Source organism: Oncorhynchus kisutch, unplaced genomic scaffold (assembly GCF_002021735.2).
Source record: "Oncorhynchus kisutch isolate 150728-3 unplaced genomic scaffold, Okis_V2 Okis07a-Okis12b_hom, whole genome shotgun sequence".
Classification (NCBI taxonomy): Eukaryota; Metazoa; Chordata; class Actinopteri; order Salmoniformes; family Salmonidae; genus Oncorhynchus; species Oncorhynchus kisutch.
The window spans coordinates 11,145,047-11,153,998 of NW_022261984.1; the positions used below are offsets into that span (position 1 = coordinate 11,145,047).

General features: G+C 47.3%; 1 pseudogene; it reads right to left on the reverse strand.

Moving 5' to 3' along the window:
- Positions 1-25: 25 nt before the first annotated feature.
- Positions 26-8,584, reverse strand: LOC116360047 (calnexin-like; annotated as a pseudogene).
- Positions 8,585-8,952: the final 368 nt, after the last annotated feature.

Sequence of the window (8,952 nt, forward strand, 5' to 3'; positions counted from 1 at the left end):
TTTATTGATGTGTGTGTTCAGTGTGTTACCAGTCGTCTGGTTTGTCGGCGGCGGGTCGGCTACAAAACTCCGGCTCGTCGTCCAGCCATCCCTCTGGCTTCACAGCATCAGGGTCCTGGATCGTAGCCGGAGCCTCCTCATCCCTGGAACACAAGATGCCAAATGGTTTGGCATTAAAACCAAGCACGTTGCTCAACATTAGGCACAATATGTAGAAATCACAAACACCATCACATGGCTGCAAAAAAAAAAATCACAATAGTTTTGCATCATTTTCAGTTTGTGACAAAACAAATGTAGAGAATCATTGTACCATCTAAACCTCTGTGACAGCTGGTGGACAAAAAATACAAAGTTTTAAAAACTCAACTTATGGGCGGGAAGCATAGAAATGGCACATATAGAACATATCTACCCTTCATCAGACTTCCAATGATAGATATACACTCAGTGGACAGTTTATTAGGTACACCCATCTAATACTGGGTCCCTTTGCCTCCAGAACAGCCTGAATTCTTCGGGCGTTGAAACCATTGCTCAATTGTAATCAGGGGGACCGAACGTGTGCCAGGAAAACCAGCCACACCACGTGTGACTCGTTGTCTTGAATGGGGTGGTGTACCTAATAAACTGACCACGGAGTGTAAAACTCACATTTCTATGTGAATTTGGTCAGGTGGCCTACAGAGCTATGTGATACAGCTTTAATAGACGCGTTATATCTACAGTCCTTAAAGAAGTTACGTTTAAAAATATAAGCACAAATCCTTCAGAACTAGACACTCTTCCTCAGTCATGCCTGCCAACACCTGGTTTTCTTTTCGTCACGACCCCCCCCCCCCAAAAAAAAAATCACAAAAAAGTGGTGTTGAAGTTGAACCCACCAGTTGTCAGGTTTGACAGCCTCTGGGTCTGGTATCTTGGCCTCTCGTCCCAGTCTTCAGGTTTAGAGTCAGTGGGATCGTCTATCTCCTTGGTGGGGTTAACAGGAGGAACCACATCATGAAGCAGAGAGCCACGACTGACACTGCTCTGGTCTACCAGGATCTCATAGCTGTTGTCTGGGTTCAGGACTGGATGGGGGAGAGAGAGGGAGGGGGGAGAGGAAGGAGGGAGGGAGAGAGAGGGGGGAGAAAGGAGGGAGGGAGAGAGGGGGAGAAACAGACAGTTACATGAGTCAGTCTCCCTCAGGTAGTAACATCTGTCTCTACAATACTGTCAGTCTCCCTCAGGTAGTAACATCTGTCTCTACAATACTGTCAGTCTCCCTCAGGTAGTAACATCTGTCTCTACAATACTGTCAGTCTCCCTCAGGTAGTAACATCTGTCTCTACAATACTGTCAGTTTCCCTCAGGTAGTAACATCTGTCTCTACAATACTGTCAGTCTCCCTCAGGTAGTAACATCTGTCTCTACAATACTGTCAGTCTCCCTCAGGTAGTAACATCTGTCTCTACAATACTGTCAGTCTCTCTCAGGAAGTAACATTTGTCTCTACACTACTGTCAGTCTCCCTCAGGTAGTAACATCTGTCTCTACAATACTGTCAGTCTCCCTCAGGTAGTAACATCTGTCTCTACAATACTGTCAGTCTCCCTCAGGTAGTAACATCTGTCTCTACAATACTGTCAGTCTCCCTCAGGTAGTAACATCTGTCTCTACAATACTGTCAGTCTCCCTCAGGTAGTAACATCTGTCTCTACAATACTGTCAGTCTCCCTCAGGTAGTAACATCTGTCTCTACAATACTGTCAGTCTCCCTCAGGTAGTAACATCTGTCTCTACAATGCTGTCAGTCTCCCTCAGGTAGTAACATCTCTGTCTCTACAATACTGTCAGTCTCCCTCAGGTAGTAACATCTGTCTCTACAATGCTGTCAGTCTCCCTCAGGTAGTAACATCTGTCTCTACAATACTGTCAGTCTCCCTCAGGTAGTAACATCTCTGTCTCTACAATACTGTCAGTCTCCCTCAGGTAGTAACATCTGTCTCTACAATACTGTCAGTCTCCCTCAGGTAGTAACATCTGTCTCTACAATACTGTCAGTCTCCCTCAGGTAGTAACATCTGTCTCTACAATGCTGTCAGTCTCCCTCAGGTAGTAACATCTGTCTCTACAATGCTGTCAGTCTCCCTCAGGTAGTAACATCTGTCTCTACAATACTGTCAGTCTCCCTCAGGTAGTAACATCTCTGTCTCTACAATACTGTCAGTCTCCCTCAGGTAGTAACATCTGTCTCTACAATACTGTCAGTCTCCCTCAGGTAGTAACATCTGTCTCTACAATACTGTCAGTCTCCTCAGTAGTAACATCTGTCGCTACATACTGTCAGTCTCCCTCAGGTAGTAACATTCTGTCTCTACAATACTGTCAGTAACATCTCTGTCTCTACAATGCTGTCATCTCCCTCAGGTAGTAAACATCTCTGTTCTCTCAATACTGTCAGTACTGTCAGTCACACCACTGTGTCATTCAGCAATAAGGCCAGAGGGGGTGTGGTATATTGGTCATATACCACACCCCCCGAGGTGCCTTATTGCTATTATAAACTGGTTACCAGCGTAATTTGAGCAGTAAATGTTTTGTCATAACCCGTTGTATACGGTCTGATATACCACGGCTGTCAGCCAATCAGCATTCAGCCCCCCCCTCTCCCCCACCCCCTCCTCTTCTCTCTCCCCCCACCCCCTCCTCTTCTCTCTCCGCCCCCACCCCCCCCCTCTTCTCTCTCCCCCCACCCCTCCGTCTTCTCTCAATCCCCCCCACCCCCCCCTCTTCTCTCCTCCCCCCACCCCCTCCTCTTCTCTCTCCCAACCACCCCCTCCTCTTCTCTCTCCCCCCACCCTTCTCTCTCCCCCCCTCTTCTCTCTCCCCCCCCCCCCCTCTCTCTCCCTCCCCCACCCCTCCTCCTCTCTCACCTCGTCCCCCCTCCTCTCTCTCTCCTCCCCCCCTCCTCTCTCTCTCCTTCCCCCCTCCTCTCTCTTCTCTTCCCTCTTCCCCCCCCCCCCCCCTCTACCCGTGTGTAGAGATGAGTCTTCTTGTCTGTGTAGAACTTCTTAGTCGACGTCGGGCCTCTTGGCGTGTTTCTCGTCCAGGTCTTTGTCAGAGGCTCCTGTGGCGGAAGATGAAGTGCAGCTGTAGTCCTCTCCACCACTTATCAGGCCCAAACATGATGGTGTAGGAGGTACGGTCATAAAACTGATCCTAGAACAGCACAACAGTAAGGTACAGGGTTACACACTTATCAGGACCAAACATGATGGTGTAGGAGGTACTGTCATTAAACTGATCCTAAACAGCACAACAGTAAGGTACAGGGTTACACACTTATCAGGCACAAACATGATGGTGTAGGAGGTACGGTCATTAAACTGATCCTAGAACAGCACAACGTAAGGTACGGGGTTTACAGTCAGCGATACAGAGACGATACGAGGCCACCTTGGGTGGGTCGACCAGCCAAGTACAGCATTACGGAGGCATATAAATAGAGAGTTAACTTTAGAAGTGGGAGCCAGGTCAAAGGTCAAGCACCAACAGATCTGGGACTAACCAACATCACAGATCAGATTATAGTAATAACACCAACAGATCTGGGACTAACCAACATCATAGATCAGATATAGTAACAACACCAACAGATCTGGGATCTGGGACTAGACTAACCAACATCATAGATCAGATTATAGTAATAACATCAACAGATCTGGGACTAACCAACATCACAGATCAGATTATAGTAACAACACCAACAGATCTGGGATCTGGGACTAGACTAACCAACATCATAGATCAGATTATAGTAGCAACACCAACAGATCTGGGATCTGGGACTAGACTAACCAACATCATAGATCAGATTATAGTAATAACATCAACAGATCTGGGACTAACCAACATCATAGATCAGATTACAGTAATAACACCAACAGATCTGGGACTAACCAACATCACAGATCAGATTATAGTAATAACACCAACAGATCTGGGACTAAACCAACATCACAGATCAGATTATAGTAGCAACACCAACAGATCTGGGACTAACCAACATCACAGATCAGATTATAGTAATAACACCAACAGATCTGGGACTAACCAACATCATAGATCAGATTATAGTAACAACACCAACAGATCTGGGACTAACCAACATCACAGATCAGATTATAGTAGCAACACCAACAGATCTGGGATCTGGGACTAGACTAACCAAACAACATAGATCAGATTATAGTAATAACACCAACAGATCTGGGATCTGGGACTAGACTAACCAACAACATAGATCAGATTATAGTAACAACACCAACAGATCTGGGACTAACCAACAACATAGATCAGATTATAGTAACAACACCAACAGATCTGGGACTAACCAACAACATAGATCAGATTATAGTAATAACACCAACAGATCTGGGATCTGAGACTAATCAACAACATAGATCAGATTATAGTAATAACAACAACGTACCAGATCCAGGTCCTCTTCGTCTGACAGCAGTTTGATGTAGGCTCCACCACAGTCAATACCATCCTGGAAGTTCACCTCATACCTAAGATAAACGCACACAGGTTTCTCTAAACGTTCAGCAGTTAATATGAATTAGCTTCAAGTCAACTCAAAGGCTCATTTTGAAAATGCACTTTTATACACAAAACAAAAAAAAGGGCAAGAGGTCAAACGTGAGAGGTTAAAGGTCAAACTCACTGTACGACTAGGGCATCGTCCCGGAAGAGGAAGGGTCTGTCCAACAGGGAGGCGATGGCGTGATGTTTGGCCCGGGACTTCAGAACCAGACCCATGTCTCCTGGTACTTTATTCTCCTTCAGCTGCTCCACAGACCACTTACCTGGAGAGGAGAGAGGGGTCAGGAGAGGAGAGAGGGGTCAGGAGGGAGAGAGGGGCCAGGAGGGGAGAGAGGGGTCAGGAGGGGAGAGAGGGTCAGGAGAGGAGAGAGGGGTCAGGAGGGGAGAGAGGGGCCAGGAGGGGAGAGAGGGGTCAGGAGAGGAGAGAGGGGTCAGGAGGGGAGAGAGGGGCCAGGAGGGGAGAGAGGGGTCAGGAGGGGAGAGAGGGGCCAGGAGAGGAGAGAGGGGTCAGGAGGGGAGAGAGGGGTCAGGAGGGGAGAGAGGGGTTAGGAGGGGAGAGAGGAGTTAGGAGAGGAGAGAGGGGTCAGGAGGGGAGAGAGGGGTCAGGAGAGGAGAGAGGGGTCAGGTGGGGAGAGAGGGGTCAGGAGAGGAGAGAGGGGTTAGGAGAGGAGAGAGGGGTCAGGAGGGGGGAGAGGGGTCAGGAGAGGAGAGAGGGGTCCGGTGGGGAGAGAGGGGTCAGGAGAGGAGAGAGGGGTTAGGAGAGGAGAGAGGGTTCAGGAGGGGAGAGAGGGGTCAGGAGAGGAGAGAGGGGTCCGGTGGTGAACTCAAACTGACACAACGACTAGGTTCCAGTTTAACAACGTTAACTAAACTGCATTTCCACAATACATGTGTGCCATTGCACTCGGGCCAGGTCCATCAACAGAGAGACTACTGCCCAGCAGTACTAATAACAGGGTGACAGCGCCGTAATAACAGAAATACAGGGATACGTGACCTTAACAGTGGTGGTTGAAGAAACAGGGTCGTCTCTCACTGACACACTGGCAAAAAGACACGTGTGAGGGCCCATAAAACACACACAAGTGGAGAGTGTAGAGGGGGGGGGGCAAGAATGGTCTGGTTCTTACCATCATATTTAGCAATTTCATCGTCTGCGTCTTCCTTCATGGTCTTTGACACCTGCCACCTGTCCAGTGAGCCGTCATCAAAGGTCTCTGAGAAGTACACTTCTCCGATGGGAACAGGAGTCTTGTAGGTCACCTGTGTGTTTCAGCCAATGGGGCGGAGGGATTACTTTGTGTGTGAAATGGAAAACAAACTGAGGGATATATAATGTAGGGCTCCAGATTCTTCACCCTTTTCCCAGAAGTGTACACTTGCACACTACCCGTTGTGGATTTAAATGAGATGTCTGGGGGGATTTTTCATCATCATTATAAAACCCAGAACCGTGGAGAATCGGGACTCGGCCTAGTACACATTTACTGACATGATTTCCTGAAGGCCCCCGGCTAAAATTGGGGTTATGACAGTGAGGTTGTAGTTAGGTTTTTAGCTAGCTAAGGGAACACAAAAAGAATAGGCAAATGATGAGGGTTTCAAACTCAAAAGGGTAGAGAGACACTTGGAGGGCGTAAAAAAACACACACCAGGCATGCATCCAAAATGGCACCCTATTTCCAAGAGATTGCACGACTTCTGACCAGGCCCCACACATGTGGTACACTACATAGGGAGAAGGGTGCCATCTCAAATGTCCCCACCTAGTTCATCCTACTTCCTATTGGGTGACGTTTGACCCTTTACTGACCTGGAAGGAGACGTTGGCATCGGTTCCCTTCTCTTCTTCCGCCTCCCCTTCCATCTCCGCCTCTATCTCTGCTGAGTCTTCCCTATCTTCTACCATGTCTTCCACCATAGCTTCCTCCATTTCATCCTCCATCTCCAGGTCTAGGTCACCCTGAGCTTCAGCCTGGGACTCAGAGAGAGCCAGGAGGGAGAGGAGCAGCACACACGTCCAGCCCCACAGCTTCATCTGGAGAGAGACGGTAGGGGGAAGGGAGGAGAGAGTGGGAAAGGAGTTGGGACGGACAATGTGAGAGGAGGGGGGGAAGGGAGGAGAGAGTGGGAAAGGAGAGGGGTTGGGACGGACAATGTGAGAGGAGGGGGGAATGAAGACGGTGGGGGGGGGGTTGAGGAGAGGGAGAAGGAGGGAGTGACGTGACAGTGGGGATGGACGGTAGGGGGAAGGGAGGAGAGAGTGGGAAAGGAGAGGGGTTGGGACAGACAATGTGAGAGGAGGGGGGAAGGGAGTGGGTGGGGGGGTTGAGAGGGAGTGACGTGACAGTGGGGATGGACGGTAGGGGGAAGGGAGGAGAGAGTGGGAAAGGAGGTGGGAGAGGTGAGGGGTTGGGACGGACAATGTGAGAGGAGGGGGGAAGGGAGTGGGTGGGGGGGGGGGGGTTGAGAGAGGGAGAAGGAGGGAGTGAGGTGACAGTGGGGATGGAGAGCATGTGAAGTAAGGGTGGAAATGGAGGATTTGAGGAAGAGGGACCAAGAGAGAGAGAAAAGCAAAGAAAGAGGTCAGGAATAAGGTTAATACACTTCTGATTTCAAAAGCACTTTTCCAGAAACTATCTTTCCATCTACAAATATTTTCTAAAAACAAATGAAGGTTTTGTCACTGTACTACAATTTGGCCATATGCAAGGAAATGGATGGCTTTCACCAGAGAAATATTATACATGGCTCTGCTTTTTCCAATAAAAATATATTTCTGAATTTAAAAAAAACAGACCCCCTAAATCAGGTTTCAAAGATGACTCATGAATCCATGCAAAAATGGTTCTCTGCATTTCAATGACTTGCAAAATATCCACTCGTCGCCGACCAGGACACTTTTCAGATTATACCTCGACACGCATTTCATCATATTGAATCAATACGATTGCCAGCAACAATTGAGTAAAGGTTGAATATGGCTTGATACAGTATTTTCGAAATCAATGTCCCTCGGGGTTGGAGTAAACATAACGTCGAGCTGATTGACGGAGCGTCTGGGGGAGGTGGATGTGGGTCGCCAACAAAAGCAAGGAGCCACTGTCCCTCAGGCCAAACTACAGTTCCCTAGGGGATGCCCATATGCCCCGAGAGAGAGAGCAACAAAATGAACCTACAGCTGCCGACCAGAAGTGTCCACAAAACTCCACAGAGCCAGGATTGTTAGCTAGGACTACTGCAGCTACTACTAGAACTGTCAAGTCAGGCTACGCGCATTATCAAGACATCAGCAAACTGTCTTTCATCATATTTCTATCACGTCTTTTTTTATAGGAAGCAAGTTATTTCATATATATATATATATATAAGTTATGTGGAATGTCGGCTATATTTGGCATTAGCTAACGTTACTGCACAAGCAAAGCTAAATAACGAACTAGGTAACGTCAGTTAACCAACGTTTTTCGCGACAGTTCACCGGACGTCCCTTGTTATCAACCCCGGTCCGTGTGGCGCGAATTAGCGGGCTAGCAGAGCGTTATCAATAGCTAGCTATGTGGTTACTAAATGCAGCGACATTTCAGACATATTCATAAAGCCTAATGTGTCAAATGTAAACATATTCACATTTTGAGAAAACGTGCCTGTCTGAGAAAAATGCACTACGTTAGAAAGCTAAGTTTAGCCAGCTAATGGCTATGCTAAACTAACAACATGTTGTGTTGCAGTTGTCAGGGAAGAATGAATGAGTGTAGCTAACTAGATAAATATTAAGCAAACAAACCTTGTGCAGTTGGGGGGGGGGGGAGAAAAATAATAATATTCCAAGTTTTGTGATGTTTTCTACGTCAATTACCTCAAACAACTTTATTTTCACTGCGTTCGACCCAGTTGGAGTAAAACCGCGGGTACCGAGGCCTGGAGGAGCGGGATGGACGGATCACCGTGGAGACCCTCGAACGGTGATGACGGGAAGAGACTTCTGCTCACTGCGCATGCCTGAACCAGAGAACGCCATTGGGGTGCCCATTTCAAAATAAAAGTGCTCTGCCTTGTAAATAACAAACTCATTTTCGATCTATCTTTCTATGTACACCCCCCCCCCCTCCCCCTCAATGCATAACAGTTTAGATATTTGTCATTTAAATGTTGTGAAATAATTAGCTTGTGTCCGTTATCTTGTGAGATAAATCCATGCAGAAACAGATTTGTCCAAAAGTAGACAATTAATGCAAGTTATTGGATAAACATCCAACATGTATTATTATTTTAATTCTTATTTTATTTAAATAATTATGACTTTTAGAAATACATTGTGGATGGTTGCTACCATTTGAAAAATTGTGTAATACATTT